General features: G+C 45.7%; 1 pseudogene across 1 annotated transcript in view; it reads right to left on the bottom strand.

Annotated features, from left to right (window-relative positions):
* The window catches only part of LOC311139952 (metalloreductase STEAP4-like), a 28455-nt pseudogene that overhangs the window by 286 nt on the left and 10481 nt on the right, over positions 1-17688 (bottom strand). The window contains exons 4-9 of the transcript in view: positions 11041-11257; positions 10643-10821; positions 6460-6601; positions 4819-4913; positions 4615-4724; positions 168-365 (exon numbers count right to left, since the gene is read on the bottom strand). The product of the transcript in view is annotated as a metalloreductase STEAP4-like (transcript). The remainder of the gene's footprint in view (positions 1-167; positions 366-4614; positions 4725-4818; positions 4914-6459; positions 6602-10642; positions 10822-11040; positions 11258-17688) is intronic.

Here is a 17688-nt window from a genome sequence, read left to right on the forward strand (position 1 = left end):
AACAACCATTTTTACAGCTCTGATAGTTGAAGCAATGTTATCTACAGCGCCATGACTCAGCAGGAGATTCTCAGAGAAACACGTTCTCAGAAGTGAATGAGTGCTAACAGAGGGGGTTAGATCATGACATACATATAGGCAAGCACACAAACACATGTTCCTTGTACCTGTACGAAGCTGAACTCCCTCCAGCTGAGCGCTGCTCCTACAGATGGCAGGGAGGTGATCACCAGCAGGACGTAGAGACAGAAGCCCAGGATCCCCAGGACAAAGGAGTCTGTGCCCCAGGCCTCTGTGTTGTTGAACTCAAATGGAGTGGTCTTATTGGCCTTCGTCTGAGAGAGACAGCGAGAGGATAGTAAAAACTAGAGATCCATTAGATACAGTATTATCTTAAACCCTGTCACAGGAACACACATACTCGTCCCCAGTTCTCCTACCTCATTGACGACCTGTGAGATAAGTGTTTATTTATTTCACCTTTATTTAACCAGGTAAGCCAGTTGAGAACAAGTTCTCATTTACAACTGTGACCTGGCCAAGATAAAGCAAAGAAGTGCGATTAAAAACAACAACAACACAGAGTTACATATGGAATAAACAAAACGTACAGTCAATAACACAATAGAAAATCTATATATACAGTGTGTGCAAATGGAGGTAAGGCAATAAATAGGCCATAGTGCAAAATAATTACAAATTGGTATTAACACTGGAGTGATAGATGTGCAGAAGATGATGTGCAAATAGAGATACTGGGGTGCAAATGAGCAAAATAAATAATGTAAATGACAATATGGGGATGAGGTGGGCTAATTAAAGATGGGCTGTGTACAGGTGCAGTGATCGGTAAGCTGCTCTGACAACTGATGTTTAAAGTTAGTGAGGGAGTTAAGGGTCTCCAGCTTCAGAGATTTTTGCAGTTCGTTCCAGTCATTTGCAGCAGAGAACTGGAAGGAATGGCGGCCAAAGGAGGTGTTGGCTTTGGGGATGACCAGTGAGATATACCTGCTGGAACGCATACTACGGGTGGGTGTTGCTATGGTGACCAATGATCTAAGATAAGGCGGGGATTTGCCTATAAGTGATTTATAGATGACCTGGAGCCAGTGGGTTTGGCGACAAACATGTAGTGAGGGCCAGCCAACGAGAGCGTACAGGTCACAATGGTGGGTAGTATATGGGGCTTTGGTGACAAAACGGATGGCTCTGTGATAGACTACATCCAATTTGCTGAGTAGAGTGTTGGAAGCTATTTTGTAAATGACATCGCCGAAGTCAAGGATCGGTAGGATAGTCAGTTTTACGAGGGCATGTTTAGCAGCATGAGTGAATGAGGCTTTGTTGCGAAATAGGAAGCAGATTCTAGATTTAACTTTGGATTGGAGATGCTTAATGTGAGTCTGGAAGGAGAGTTTACGGTCTAACCAGACACCTAGGTATTTGTAGTTGTCCACATATTCTAAGTCAGACCCGCCGAGAGTAGTGATTCTAGTCGGGCGGGCGGGTGCAAGCAGCATTCGATTGAAGAGCATGCATTTAGTTTTACTAGCGTTTAAGAGCAGTTGGAGGCCACAGAAGGAGTGTTGTATGGCATTGAAGCTCGTTTGGAGGGTTGTTAACACAGTGTCCAATGAAGGGCCAGATGTATACAAAATGGTGTCGTCTGCGTAGAGGTGGATCTGAGCGTCACCAGCAGCAAGAGCGACATCATTGATATACACAGAGAATAGAGTCGGCCCAAGAATTGAACCCTGTGGCACCCCCATAGAGACTGCCAGAGGTCCAGACAACAGGCCCTCCGATTTGACACATTGAACTCTATCTGAGAAGTAGTTGGTGAACCAGGTGAGGCAGTCATTTGAGAATCCAAGGCTATTTAGTCTGCCAATAAGAATGTGGTGATTGACAGAGTCAAAAGCCTTGGCCAGGTCGATGAAGACGGCTGCACAGTACTGTCTTTTATCGATCGCGGTTATTATATCGTTTAGGACCTTGAGCGTGGTTGAGGTGCACCCATGACCAGCTCGGAAACCAGATTACATGGTGGAGAAGGTACGGTGGAATTAGAAATGGTCGGTGATCTGTTTAACTTGGCTTTCAAATACTTTCGAAAGGCAGGGCAGGATGGATATAGGTCTGTAACAGTTTGGATCTAGAGTGTCACCCCCTTTGAAGAGGGGGATGACCGTGGCAGCTTTCCAATCTCTGGGGATCGCAGACGATACGAAAGAGAGATTGAACAGGCTAGTAATAGGGGTTGCGACAATATTGGCAGCTAATTTTAGAAAGAAAGGGTCCAGATTGTCTAGCCCAGCTGATTTGTAGGGGTCCAAATTTAGCAGCTCTTTCAGGACATCAGCTATCTGAATTTGGGTGAAGGAGAAGCGACGGGGGGGCATGGGCAAGTTGCAGCGGAGGGTGCAGAGCTGGTGGCCAGGGTAGGGGTAGCCAGGTGGAAAGCATGGCCAGCCGTAGCAAAATGCTTGTTGAAATTCTCGATTATCGTAGATTTATCGGTGGTGACAGTGTTTCCTAGCCTCAGTGCAGTGGGTAGCTGGGAGGAGGTGGTCTTATTCTCCATGGACTTGTGTCCCAAAACGTTTTGGAATTAGTGCTACAGCATGCACATTTCTGTTTGAAAAAGCTAGCCTTTGCTTTCCTAACTGAGTGTGTATATTGGTTCCTGATTTCCCTGAAAAGTTGCATATTGCGGGGGCTGTTCGATGCTAATGCAGTACGCCACAGGATGTTTTTGTGCTGGTCAAGGGCAGTCAAGTCTGTTCTTAGTTCTGAATTTTTTGAATGGGGCATGCTTATTTAAGATGGAGAGGAAAGCACTTTTGAAGAACATCCAGGCATCCTCTACTGACGGAATGAGGTCAATATCCATCCAGGATACCCGGGCCAGGTCAATTAGAAAGGCCTGCTCGCTGAAGTGTTTTAGGGAGCGTTTGACAGTGATGAGGGGTGGTCGTTTGACCGCGGACCCATTACGAACGCAGGCAGTGATCGCTGAGATCCTGGTTGAAGACAGCGGAGGTGTATTTAGAGGGTAAATTAGTCAGGATGATATCTATGAGGGTGCCCATGTTTACAGATCTAGGGTTGTACCTGGTAGGTTCCTTGATAATTTGTGTGAGATTGAGGGCATCTAGTTTAGATTGTAGGACGGCCGGGCTGTTAAGCATATCCCAGTTTAGGTCACCAAGCAGTACGAACTGAGTATAGATGGGGGGGCAAGCAATTCACATATGGTTTCCAGGGCACAACTGGGGGCTGAGGGGGGTCTGTAGCAAGCGACAACAGTGAAAGACTAATTTCTGGAAAGGTGGATTTTTAGAAGTAGAAGCTCAAACTGTTTGGGCACAAACCTGGATAGTATGATAGAGCAGTAGATTGCATCTCCGCCCCCTTTAGCAGTTCTATCTAGACGGAAAATGTTGTAGTTCGGAATGGACATTTCTGAATTTTTGGTGGCCTTCCTAAACCAAGATTCAGACACTGCTAGAACATCAGGGTTGGCAGAGTGTGCTAACGCAGTGAATAACTCAAACTTAGGGAGGAGACTTCTGATGTTAACATGCAAGAAACCAAGGCTTTTACGGTTACAGAAGTCAACAAATGATAGCGCCTGGGGGGTAGGAGTGATACTGGGGCCTACAGGGCCTGAGTTAACCTCTACATCACCAGAGGAACAGAGGAGGAATAGAATAAGGATACGGCTAAAGGCTTTAAGAACTGGTCTTCTAGTGCGTTGGGTACAGAGAAAAGGGGCAGATTTCCAGGTGTTGTAGAATAGATTCAGGGCATTATGTACAGACAAGGATATGGAAGGATATGAGTACAGTGGAGGTACACCTAAGCATTGGGTAACTATGAAAGAGAGCATCACTGGAGGTACCGATTGAGCTGGTCTCCGCGTGTATGGGGGGTGGGACAAAGGAGCTCTCTGAGGCTGGTTGAGCTGAACTTGGGGCTCTACAGTGAAATTGTATAATAAGAACTAACCCAAACAGCAATAGGCTAGGCATATTGACATGGGAGAGAGGCATAATGCAATCACAGGTGTTATTCGAGAGGGCTAAGACAACAACTGGTAATGGCAATGAAAGTTTGGGCTGAGGCTAAACAGATAAACAGGATGGGGTACCGTGTAAAGGAACAGTCCAGCAGGCATTAGCTGTGTAGCTGAGTGATCATAAGGTCCAGTGAACAGCACTATGTAAGTCCGGGAGCAGATCGTAGGCTGCTAAAGCACAGGCGAGCAGGAGGCACGGCTGTTGATTGCGCGTGCTAGCGGGCCGGGGCTAGCAGATGGATCTTCGTGGTCGTCGCAACGGGAAGCCTATTGAAACCACATCAGACGATTACGTCTGCAGACCAGTCGTGATGGATCGGCGGGGCTCCGTGTCGACACTAGGAGGTCCCGTCCGGTTGACAGAGAGGTAGATAGCTGGGAGATGGGCCTGGCTCGAGGCTAGCTCAAGGTTACCTGGAACATCGGGTAGTGCAGGCCAAGGACAGTGGTGAAGACCGCTAACGGTGGCTAATAGCAAGTAGCTACAGTAGCTACATTGGGTGAGGCGGGTTGCAGGAAAGTGTGTGTTGTACGGAGCAGCATATGGGTATGATCAGCGTATAGAGCACGTGCATAACGACGAACCCCAGTGCCAGAAGACCCAGCTGTTTCCTGCACAGCATCCAGCCAATCAGGGAAGCGCCTGATGTTAAACATACATAAACACTTATAATCTACATAAATACATATGCAACATTGTATGAACATACATGTATGCAAACACACAGAGGTCTGACCTGTACTTGGTGCCTCTGTAGAGCTGCAGGAAGGAAGCCAGGACACCAGGCAGGTAACAGAGAGACAGCATGATCAGAGACATGATGGGACACACCTGGAGAGAACACACACACACACCTTGAACACCTGCAGAGGTTACAAACACACACACAGAGAGCCTGTGGGCCAGTACCTCGTCTTTCTCTCGAACGTGGCCTCTACCACTGGCAACTGCTCTACAGAAGGCCACTTCACATATTCAGGCACCATCTGGGTGAGGCCTGTGAACACTTGAATGAAGTGGTGATGCAATGTTCCTTTGCTGAGGTTGAACTAGTCCACCACACCCCTGAAACTTTCCTGGTTGGCCATCAGCCACAGGGAGGCCAACACCCTATTTTCAATGGGTCCACCTCTATGAGACACTAGAGGAGCCAGGTCCTCACACAGTATCTGGAACAAAGCAAAATACGAATCTGATAGATCTGTCTTTCAGCTGAGAACACTCAACAATCTTGAGTAATCTGTTATTCATTGGCGTTGTTGATTTACTGCAAGTTGCAATGCAAAATCTGCCAGTAGATGGAGACAGTAGCCTATTGATAGGCAGCTTACAAAGTTTTACAGTGCAGAGTATCTTTAATAGTAGGATATGACATATGAGGATGGTGTTACTAAATAAATTAATGATTGGTAAATTATTGGTAAATCATTACTTTTTACATCTGGACAGTGAAACATCATGTATTGGCCTATGTTTTGATATGGAAATATACTTTTTTTTTCCTTTCTTGTAATTCAGTTGCATAAGAGGCAATTCTACTGACCAAACAACGCAAATGGAGACTGCAAAGCTGTGGTTGGCAAGCTAGCTAGATCATTGAGGCTGGGGTTGTTTGTATTATTAAAAAGGAGTACACACATATCATAAATAATACATCTGATACAAAATATAATATGCGAATGTATTGCAAATTACCTGGAAGGTCTCCTGACCCATCAAGGGTGAGAGTGAGATCGAAAGGAGTGGTCACTTTATGTCGGGATCACCTCCTCCACATAATTCAGTATTCAACCGGACTCATCTTCAATCCCATATATAGCAACTGCTAGTAGGGGAAACAGTGCTTCAATAGGATCGGGAACAAAATCTAAAAAATCTTCCACAATTGCTGCAGCAAGCACAGCTGCTCTTCCTGCCACATCCATTTCAGCTTGCCAAGACTAACAGAAATGGAACGTTAAAAACGTTCAACAAACTCGGTTGAAAACAAACATAGTTCGCAGCGAATGTTCGCAAACAAAATCCTTGTTGAACACACCTATGGTCTCCTCCTACCTCTCTGTTGGCCTCCAAGTCAATACCCAGAAGACATAAATAATTGCTCAACTCTCATCTGCATTCTCCAGTGTTCCCCTCAAAGTGGTACCCCATTTCATCTACCTCGGTGCTGCCCTCTCCCCTATGTGCTCCCTTGGCAACAAAATCCACACTCTATTTAGAATCCAGGGCTAACCTGGGAGGACAGAGTACCCAACATCGAGATCCTCGCCAACACCAAGTAGTCTTGCATTGAGGCAAGCATGGTTAAATGACACCTTTACTGGCTCGGCCACGTGATCCACATGCCTGATCACGCCTCCCCCGCTGAGTTCTCTACCGCCAACTCAACACAGCCAAACACTCCGCTGGAGGACCTGCTGAAGCGCTGCGACATAAATCCCTCCAGCCTGGAAACCCTAGCACTGGTCAGTACACCTGGCAGTACACCTGTGCCAGAGGGGTTCAGCACCTGGAAGATACTAACTTACAAAGGAGATGCAAGAGACACACCCAGAGGACTCATCATGGATGTAACCCGGTTCTGTATGGATATTGCCATTTGGGGCTTCCACCACCAATATTAGCTTTATGCTTTTTTCAAATACAAAAGCAGAAGAAAATTGACTACTTTAAAATGGAGATGGCCTCAATGGCACTTCCCTTGTTCTCACAGACACCATACTGAAATATACAAAGATGGGTCCTCTAACTAACTCTATGGACCAGACTTGAATGTAACACTTTCAACTAGCTGCCTTGAACGCAGCTCCTCTATTAACTCAACGTGCACCTGCTGCTACTCATTGCCAATCAGCCTCCACACCTGTCCTCACTCTCCTTAATCACCACTGCCACCACTACTTATATCTGACCAAACTAACATTATTTCTCTCTATTCTGCAGTGCATGACGCTGTAACAGAAACAGTTAATTGATTGGAAAAAAATTAAAACGTATCCTTACCAATGGAGAAATTCCTATTAGTACTTGTGGTGATTACAACATGCTGTGCTGTACCTCAAGGTAAGCTAGTCACTGTGTTAACGGTAATGAAAGTAAATAACCAACTTATTTTGTCATGTGTGGGGATTTTGTTTGGTCAGTATTTGAACTCTCGCCAGAGTGTGAACTTTGTAGCAGTTTTTTTAAGTGGGTTGAAATGTAAATATTTAAGACTACATATACCTAAAGGTGAAATTAATAAAGCTGTTTTGATCAGGTAACTTTTTCACTACATTCTGTCTGCAGACCTCAGGTAAGATGTTGACCTTTCCACAAGAGACCAACACAGCTCACGTGAGACTAATGACCTCTCTGTCAGAGCGGGCGTAGGTGTGGTGTAGGAATCAGATGCTAGTCCAAAATCCTATAGTAAAGTCCACAAAAATGAACGGCTACAACTAGAGCCGGAGGCACGAGAAAATATAACGCACACAGCGTATAAATGCTGAACACGCACAACAAGTGCGGACTCTCTATCTAAATACAAATGGAGCATAAACTGACTGGAAGCACCAGCTGACAAGGAACAACTACACACAACCACAAAACAGAAACAACGAGAACTTAAAGGACACATAATCAAGACAAAATGAGAAACCGGTGTACCAAAACAGACCAAACCAAACAAACACAGAAACAACGAACGGTTGCAGCTAGTACTCCGGAGACGACGACCGCCGAAGCCTGCCCGAACAAGGAGGAGGAGCAGCCTCGGCCGAAACCGTGACACTCTCGAGAGAAGTTCACTGCCATGACTGTTTGTCTCCGGTAAACACTGACATCTCACACCCTGAAACTGAAGTTTTTGTTTTTATTGACTAATGGATGGTATGTGAATCTTTTGCTAACTGTATGATATCATGAACCTTAACAGTTTCTCCCTGTCTCTCCAGGTTCTTCACAGACCTCAGAAGGAACCATATCCTGTTCTCTCTTGCCACACCTACTAAAGATGACGCTTTTGTCATCAAGAGGACTGCGGCAGGCGAACTCGAACAACGTTCCAAGCACGGCATAGCAATCTTTGATGGTCAGGACTACACCCTCAACACCTGGCACTCTATCTGTGCCACCTGGGCCTCTGAGACAGGCCTTGGACAGCTGTGGCTGGATGGCAAACCCAGCACCAGGAAATTCCTCCAATCTGAAGCCATCAAAGGAAAAACCATCATCCTTGGACAGGTAGGATTAGTACAAAACCATGGCTGTTTTAAATGAAACCCTATTCCGCTTACAGTGTTACTTTGGCCACATACGGTAGTGCTCTAGTGAAATAAAGCATTTAACACTGAACAGAACAAGCAAGCATTCTATTACTGAACAAATGTTTACTGTTTCAGGAGCAGGTTAAGTTTGGCAGGTTTTTTGCCCGGCAGCAGTCGTTCGTTGGCATGCTGACTGATGTCCACATGTGGGACAACCTGCTGTCTCCCTGTGAGATCCAGAGGTACACTAACCAGACAAATTTCACTCCTGGAAACGTTCTCAGCTGGGGGGCCCTGGACTTCCAGACTTCAGATCGAGTACTGCTGGGGAACAAGCAGTCCGACTGTAACATTCAAACTTTTAATAAACCAAATCAATTAAGTCAAATCAATTTTCTATCATGCTGTCTGGTAATTCACAATTGCAATGCCATACTGGTCTTTCCGGACTGGTCTTATCTGTTGTGTGGACAACATATAAGGAACTGACATTCTCCCTACAGTAGACTGCAATTGGATGAGCGTAACACATCCACCAGCAATATTTTCGAGTAATATACAAACTCTTGCCCAAAGCAGAACATTAAACCAGAGGCATCGTATTATCCAGCATCTACAGCATTATTGACAAACTATCTGCAATTTTAGGTGGGTAGGGTTGGTTTTCAACATTTGAGATCCTACTAAGATAATTGGCGTGTTGGCGCAGCAAAATTACGTCCCCATAACGCAACACGCTTTGAAAGGCGGTGGCCAAAGAAATGAGTTCACGCAGGCTGTTTACCATTAGGGTTCCTGTCTGCTTAATGGGGTGGCTCTCCCATAGACCCCAATGTGATAGCAGCTGGGTCTGGTCTACTTAATTTACTTCAATTGAACCAGCAGGTGGGATGTCTCGATTCCTCTTCGGTCTCTGGCGGTGAAAACGATGATCGTCACAGCCTTTCAAAGTGTTACATTATGGATAAAAATCTTTAGACTTGCGCCTACATGTCGACTGGCGTGAACCTTACAAAAACCATGTGATGAAAGGTCATGCAGTTAGTCTCCTTCAAGCCGCTGCAGTTGCTTTTCAGCAACATGGAGCCATCTGCATTGTGGGAGGCACTATTTGTCAACCAACCAATTAGGAGTTTTCTGGTTTGAGAATGCGACTGTGACAAACAGGAACCAACTTTGTCGCGATTCTAAAGCTACAGGGAATACAAATTAGTAATATTTGAGACTTTAACTGATTTTATTTGTACATACGGTTTCAGTGAAGTTCACTTAACCATTTAAAAATGTTTAGAAACAATAGTGATGTTGACACTGACATGTTGATCTGAGCCTTGCGGTTGGAAAACCATTATGGTGTCTGACTTGTCTGTTGCAGATGCACCTCCCTCGACTTTACTCGCTGACTTCCGTCTACTTCGTTAACCTTACTGTTGGAACACAGAAATGTAACCCCACTTACTGCATTGCCAAAGAGGGCCTTTATCAAATTCAGACCAATGTTACGCACTCAGAAAAAGAATGGATTACAAATCAACCCGGTTTATGGAAACGAGGTGTCCTGTGCAAACAATGGCACCATCGCGGACACTATCCTGGAAGAAACTGCTGCTGAACTGTACGCCTCACCTTACATCTTTATGATTGACGTTGAAACAAATGTTGAAGGAATGCGAAGTTGTTTATGCCCGTTTTCTTATTTTTTTGTGGGGGATGTCCATCAAACATTCTCGTTGGACATGTCGAGGTTGAGCACGCAAATGCAGAAGGTAAGCAAGTTGATTTATTAGCTGGATTCTAGATAAATTGATTATTGTGAGGAGACTGAACATTTTATTTCATTATCCAAGTATCAGTTCATAGTCAGCATGTTGCCTTAATACAACGTAAATATTATTGCATAACTATCTGAAAGCCGTAATGGATAAGGTTGTAGTTGCACTTTTAAATACAATAAATGTTTTGGATCTGTTTGTCCAAAACGAATCACCTATAATTACTTTGTTTGCTGTTACACTTGCCAATACAATTATTAAAAGTTGCTTTTATTCTAATGTCTTGCCCACTCTAGTGATGCATTCTACTTCATCAATGTAACAACTGATGACAATTAAGAACGATGGGACCATCATTTGCAGTTTTATAAAAATCATTTCTTCTGGTGCTCCTTAATTTTGAAGTTAGGAGCAGTTCATTTAGAGTCCTGCGTGAGAGCAGACCGATCAATAACAAAACAAAAAATCATCACTGGAGTTATTTTCAGAGGTGGCTGCTTTTTGTCTCCTGCCACCCCCCTCTCCCAGCCCTGGCGTATACGGGTGATGCTGTGGTCCACACTGGGTGATGAGCAGCAGCACCACAGAGGGAAGGACCAGACACTGCATGTAGCCTGGTGGGGTGTACCACTTGTAGGTGGAGGAACGCAGGAACTTGTTCCAGCCGTACAGGAAGCCTTGGGCTGTATACAACCGCAGAGTCAGATGGCCCAGCTTGGACTGGTGGGTGAGAGCGCACACACCATAAGTGTCTTCAGTGATCAAATTATGACGTATTTATTTAACACCATTTTTACAGCTCTGATAGTTGAAGCAATGTTATATACAGCGCCATGACTCGGCAGGAAATTCTCAGAGAAACACATTCTCAGAAGTGATAAGAGTGGGTTAGATTATGACGTACATATACGCAAGCACACAAACACATGTTCCTTGTACCTGTACGAAGCTGAACTCCCTCCAGCTGAGCGCTGCTCCTACAGATGGCAGGGAGGTGATCACCAGCAGGACGTAGAGACAGAAGCCCATGATCCCCAGGACAACGGAGTCTGTGCCCCAGGCCTCTGTGTTGTCGAACTCAAATGGAGTGGTCTTATTGGCCTTCGTCTGAGAGAGGCTGGTAAAAACTAGAGATACAGTATCTTTATCTTTATCCCTGTCACAGGAACACACATAATCGTCCCCAGTTCTCCTACCTCGTTCGCGACCTGTGAGATAAGTGTGTGTTGTATGGAGCAGCGTATGGGTATGATCAGTGTATAGAGCACGTGCATAATGGCGAACAGGGAGGGATCGAGGATGTCCTGCCTTGGGACCCAGCACCGTTCCTCCAGACCGTACCCCTCCCACTCCACGAGATACTGAAGGCCCCCAACGCCTCGAATCCAGGATGGAATGGACCGAGTACGCCGGGGCCCCCTCAATGTCCAGAGGAGGTGGAGGCACCTCGCGCACCTCAGACTCCTGGAGCGGACCAGCTACCACCGGCCTGAGGAGAGACACATGAAATGAGGGGTTAATACTGTAATCAGAGGGGAGTAACAACCTGTATGTCACCTCATTAATTCTCCTCAGGACGGCCCACAAACCGCGGGCTCAGCTTCCGGCAGGGCAGGTGGAGATTCCGGGTCGAGAACCAGACCCAATCCCCCGGTACGAACACCGGGGCCTCCCTGCGGTGGCAGTCAGTGTTGGCCTTCTGACGACGCACGGCGCGCTGGAGGCGAACGTGGGCAGCGTCCCAAGTCTCCGCCGCGCGTCAAAACCAGTCATCCACCGCAGGAGCCTCGGTCTGGCTCTGGTGCCACGGTGCCAGAACCGGTTGGTAACCTAAAACACATTGGAAGGGTGTTAGGTTAGTGGAGGAGTGGCGGAGAGAGTTCTGGCACCGTGGCGCCAGACCGAGGCTCCTGCGGTGGATGACTGGTTTTGGTGCACGGAGGAGACTTGGGACGCTGCCCACGTTCGCCTCCAGCAACCACTCCCCCGGCCGGTCCTGACAGTAGGTCCGCAGGAACCTACCCACATCCTGATTCCACCTGCCCATTACTCTCGGGGTGAAATCCAGAGGTCAGGCTGACCGAGACCCCCAGACGTTCCATGAACGCCTTCACAACTCTAGACGTGAACTGGGGACCCCGGTCAGACATTATATCCTCTGGTACCCCGTAGTGCCGGAAGACGTGAGTAAACAGAGCCTCCACAGTCTGTAGGGCCGTGGGGAGACAGGGCAGAGGAAGGAGGCGGCAGGACTTTGAAAAGCGGTCCACAACGACCAGGATAGTGGTGTTACCTTGTGAGGGGGGGAAAATCAGTGAGGAAATCAATACTTAAGTGAGACCATGGTCGTTGTGGAACTGGTAAAGGTTGTAGCTTACTCGCTGGGAGATGCCTAGGTGCCTTACTCTGGGCGCACACTGAGCAGGAGGACACATACACCCTCACGTCCTTAGCCAAGGTAGGCCACCAGTACTTCTCGGTCAGGCAGCGCATTGTACGACCTATACCTGGATGACCAGAGGAGGGTGACGTGTGTGCCCAGTAGATGAAATGATCACGGATAAGCGCAGGCACGTACTGCAGCCCAGCTGGACACTGCAGTGGAGATGAATCTGTGCATAATGCCTGCGCTATATCCGCATCCATCACCCATACTACAGGCGCCACAATGCATGAGGCCGGGAGTATGGGGGTGTTGTCTCTGGGCCTCTCCTCTGTATCATACAGCCGAGACAGTGCGTCTGCCTTCACGTTCTTTGTACCCGGAATGTATGAGCGTGTGAAATCAAACCAGGTGAAGAAGAGGGCCCACCTGGCCTGGCGAGGATTTAGCCTCCTCGCTGCCCGAATGTACTCCAGGTTACGGTGGTCTGTCCAGACGAGGAAAGGGTGTTTCGCCCCTTCGAGCCAATGTCTCCACACCGTCAAAGCTCGGACAACAGCCAGCAGCTCCCGATCACCAACGCCGTAGTTCTGCTCCGCCGAGCTGAGCTTCTTAGAAAAGAAGGCACAGGGGCGGAGCTTGGGTGGCGTGCCCGAACGTTGGGATAGTACAGCGCCTATCCCTACCTCGGACGCATCCACCTCCACTACAAACGGTAGTGATGGATCTGGGTGAGCCAGTACTGGGGCTGAGGTGAACAGATCCCGCAATCTATTGAAGGTCAAATCTGCCTCAGCAGACCAGCGGAGCCGGGACGGCCCACCCTTCAACAAGGAGGTAATTGGAGCTGCGACTGTGGTGAATTATTATTAATGAACTGTAGAGTTTAATGGACTATGAGGTAGAACTGGGTTGATCAAGAGCATAGAGTTAGATTTCTTTGTTACTGGGCCAGGAATTGAATTGGGTCATTTCACTGTGTGTGTGGGGTAAAGGGGGAATCTGACCTAGGGTCAAATTGCTCCACTCTGACTTAAATCCATGGCTGTCTTATCTGATCAGAGACTGAAACCAGCTTCTGGCATTTTGTGTCTCTCTCTTCAAACACCGTGAAGGGAGCGGCACCAGGGTTGAATGGAGTTTGGGCTAGACCTTTGTCTCCTTGGTATCTTCTTGATTACAGCATGATGGGGTGGGGTTTGTGTATGTTTCAAGGATTTAGGGCCCTGTCATGTTTAAACTAAACATGAGTGTTTGTGCAAGACAGGGGGGTGATTGGTTGGAGTACTATGTGCATAATAAAAGTCGAGTTTAGCCGCCCTCAGAGACAAAGGAAGTGGGCGTGGAGTGGAAAAGAGCGGGAAACTGTAGGAGGGATTTTAAGTGAAGAGAGAGACGGAAGGGGGTGTGTATATATAGAGGGAGAGCAAGAGAGAGGCGGGGCTACTCTGCAGACCGGCCTGACCTTGTTGAAACTCTAATAGTCATTTTTGTTGCAACCAAAACTCTGAAAATAGTTTGATTTCTTATAAAGTACAGTGATTGATTTTCCACAACATAATTGGCGACCACGAAGGGACTGGTTATAAGAGATCTTTGAGCGCTTTACCATCGGAGGAGGTTTTTACAAAACACACACACACACTGGCCACTGTTGAACAAAGATAATCGGCGTTCTTACTTCTTACTTGAGCTGTGTGTTTCGATCAAGCTGAATCTGAGGGTGGGGTACGGAAAGGTTCTCTCCTGCTAAATTTGGTCCTTAATTTCTGAAGGAGCAGAGTTTTGGTTGGAATGAGAACTAAGCATGCATGACATGTTATTGTAAAAATCCTAAGGATACCGCTTTGGGGAGCTAAAATTAGCACCCCAGAGGGCTGCTCGGGGGTAGTTGGCTAGCCAAAAGTCCACTACGGATACCGCTCTAACGTGTTGATCATTGTTAGGCTGCTCGGGTAGGTGACGCATCAGCCTGGGTGAGGTGATGCACAAATTAGACAGCTAATTGGGTAAAAAAGTAGGTCATCCAAGTAGGTGACACCATAAATTGGAAGTCGCGCCGTTCATCTCAAGTAGGTAATTAGAGTAGGTCTACTCATCTTGTACGGGGGAATGGTTTGTTTGAGCGGCTGTGGTTTATTCAGTTGTGATTAAGTTGTCATTTGGTCAGCTTCGTTCAATCATCTGACACATTTGTTCGTCCTGCTGGTCATTCTGTCTGACTCATTTAAGCACGAGTGGCTGCTTATCTGTGTGGGTGATCGGACAATAAAAATAAATCCTGTAAATAATAGCCTTTTCTTTGTGGAGAAAGTGAAAGGAAAGGAACTATATTTTAGGTCGTTTTGAGGCTTCTCACATAACTGGGAGAAGAAGAAAAGGAGGTGTGTGTCTTTTCCCGGAGGGGTATGAGAAATCCTGTTGGAGGAACAGGTCACGTGTACGGGGGTGATCAGATGACGTCGACACATTGAATTTCAGTCAAGCTTTTAGGGGGTAATTAATGTTGGGAAATTTAGGAGTAATATAGGACTATGGTAAAATTAACCATAGTGGAATGTCAAAGAATATTGATTGTACGTTGGTAAATAGCGGTGTGTGTATGTGATATGGTAAAATTAACTTGCGGGAATAAAGAATCATTAGAAATACGAATGCAGTGGTTGGTATGAATAATATTAAAATATGATGAACGTTATGTGCGGATAAGTGATTATTAGAGTGGGTAAAAGTGAAATAATATATGAGTGCTGGCTTGTGCGCCCAAATACGTAGACGTACGTGGGGGGTGGGAGACAGTAGATAGGGCATGTGATAGAAAAGGTTAAGCATTATAATAACTATCATTTCGGGAGCAGAGGTGATATAGTAAAGGAATTGTAGTAAATTAGGGGGAGAAAATACTAATCCATTTGATTAAATTCGTTAGCTGTTACCAAATTAATGAATGTAGAGTTGACTCGTTGACTGCTAAATTATAAGTATGGTATGTGCAAGAAATACAGACCATTTTAATTAGGATAAAGGAGGATTTATTTGTCATTTCAATAAAGCATAGTCCTGCATTACTGACAAATCTAGGTTTTCTGGTTATAGTGGAAGACTGGGATTTAGGAGGTTGCGTGGTTTCGAGGGAACGACTAACTTATTCCATAGGAATAGGAGGGGAAGGGAAATAAAGTTATGTTCTGTGGCGCCGAATGAGTTTATAATTTTAAAACTATTGAGGGTAGTTGTAATTTGGAATATTGAATTGAACATGGGTGTGAATTAAATGTAGGCTTGTCAACGATAGCAAGTATGTGTTTTATTAATTTGAGCATAATCAGAAAGGACAGTTATAGAAATTGAATAGCGGACTGGCAATTGCGATAGAGCTGAGGCCGTGATTTGAATTGATAACAAAGGAAAGCAATTTAATAGGGAAGTTAGAATTTCAACTGTGAATTGTTTGGGTAGACAGAGGAAAGTAATGTATTTTAGTAATACGAATGCAAATATACTAGTAGTTATTGGGGGTTTGGGAATAGACTTTACTAATGCCATGTTTTAGTTCACGGGTAAAAGAGAGACAGACTAGCGAGTACGAATCGAGCTGTAAGGGAGATTAATAATAGAAATCTAGATAGGAGGATTTAGGATAGGGATTAGCAGTCCAGATATAAACAAGGAAAAGGGAGAGTTGAAAGCCAAGGTTTGGGAATAAATGCCGAGACGAAGATTAGAAAGAGAACCACGGGAAAACAGATACTCTATTTTCCCCGTATCTGAACTTTTGTATTTTAGTACAACGGGAGAGTTTTTGAAAAGTAGAGTAACGAGGATATTGATCGGGGAAAGAAGGGTGTGGTCTAGTGACCTAGAACGAATAGGGTACTGGGAAAATACCTAGGGACAGGAAAAGTCTCCAGGGCTATTTTATAGGTTTGGGATAAGATAAGGGAACAAAGGAAAATAAGAGTGTAGTTCGAAAGCACATGTGAGTGAGTGTTTTATTTCAGAGAGAGAGAGAGAGAGAGAGAGAGAGAGAGAGAGAGAGTATGCTGACTCTGATCAAGGACAGAGTGAGACAGAGGGACTAACGTCATCACGCAAGGAATTCTGCGACCATATTATCCACGCAATGGAGAAATAAAGGAGGGATGAACGGAAATTGGCGAAGCAGTGGAGAGAGATTCTGAGAAAACTGGGACAGTTGCAGCTGGGAGAGCTGACAAGAAAGGACAAAAAGAAAACACAAGCTACACCTGTTCTCCAAGGAGGTCAACAGATACAGCCTCAGCAGCAAGGCCAAAGAGCTCCTGCCTTACCAGTAGTGAATGTGTACACACAACAATCCCCTGGAGAGTGGCAAAACAAGAATAATGAAAATGGACCCAAGAATCAATGGTACCAACCACAGCATCAAACACACCAGAATGGTGGACTAAGAAGACCAGGTGTCTGCTGGGGGTGCAATCAATCAGGACATATGAGAAGGGATTGTCCTACCAAGCCGTGGGTGCCTAGGCAACCACAACAGGGTATTTGGCAAGAAAATGGGCCCAGCTCAGCTGGAGGGGGGCAGTCTCAGACACAGGCTCCACAGGGCCCAGTGAACCTGTGGGGAGGACCAAATCAGGGTAGCTGGAGAAGCATTTATTTTGGACTAGGGGACAGGACTAACTTTTTGTGGGTTCTGGATTGATTACACAACAATTTTGTATTTTTACTAAAATCAACGCAGCAGGTTGAAATGATTAAAATACTGGAAAGTGGTTATGGGTTTTATGTTATACAGTGGGGAGAACAAGTATTTGATACACTGCCGATTTTTCAGGTTTTCCTACTTACAAAGCATGTAGAGGTCTGTAATTTTTATCATAGGTACACTTCAACTGTGAGAGACGGAATCTAAAACAAAAATCCAGAAAATCACATTGTATGATTTTTAAGTAATTCATTTGCATTTTATTGCATGACATAAATATTTGATCACCTACCAACCAGTAAGAATTCCGGCTCTCACAGACCTGTTAGTTTTTCTTTAAGAAGCCCTCCTGTTCTCCACTCATTACCTGTATTAACTGCACCTGTTTGAACTCGTTACCTGTATAAAAGACACCTGTCCACACACTCAGTCAAACAGACTCCAACCTCTCCACAATGGCCAAGACCAGAGAGCTGTGTAAGGACATCAGGGATAAAATTGTAGACCTGCACAA

Source organism: Coregonus lavaretus, assembly GCF_964263955.1.
Source record: "Coregonus lavaretus genome assembly, chromosome: 13".
Classification (NCBI taxonomy): domain Eukaryota; kingdom Metazoa; phylum Chordata; class Actinopteri; order Salmoniformes; family Salmonidae; genus Coregonus; species Coregonus lavaretus.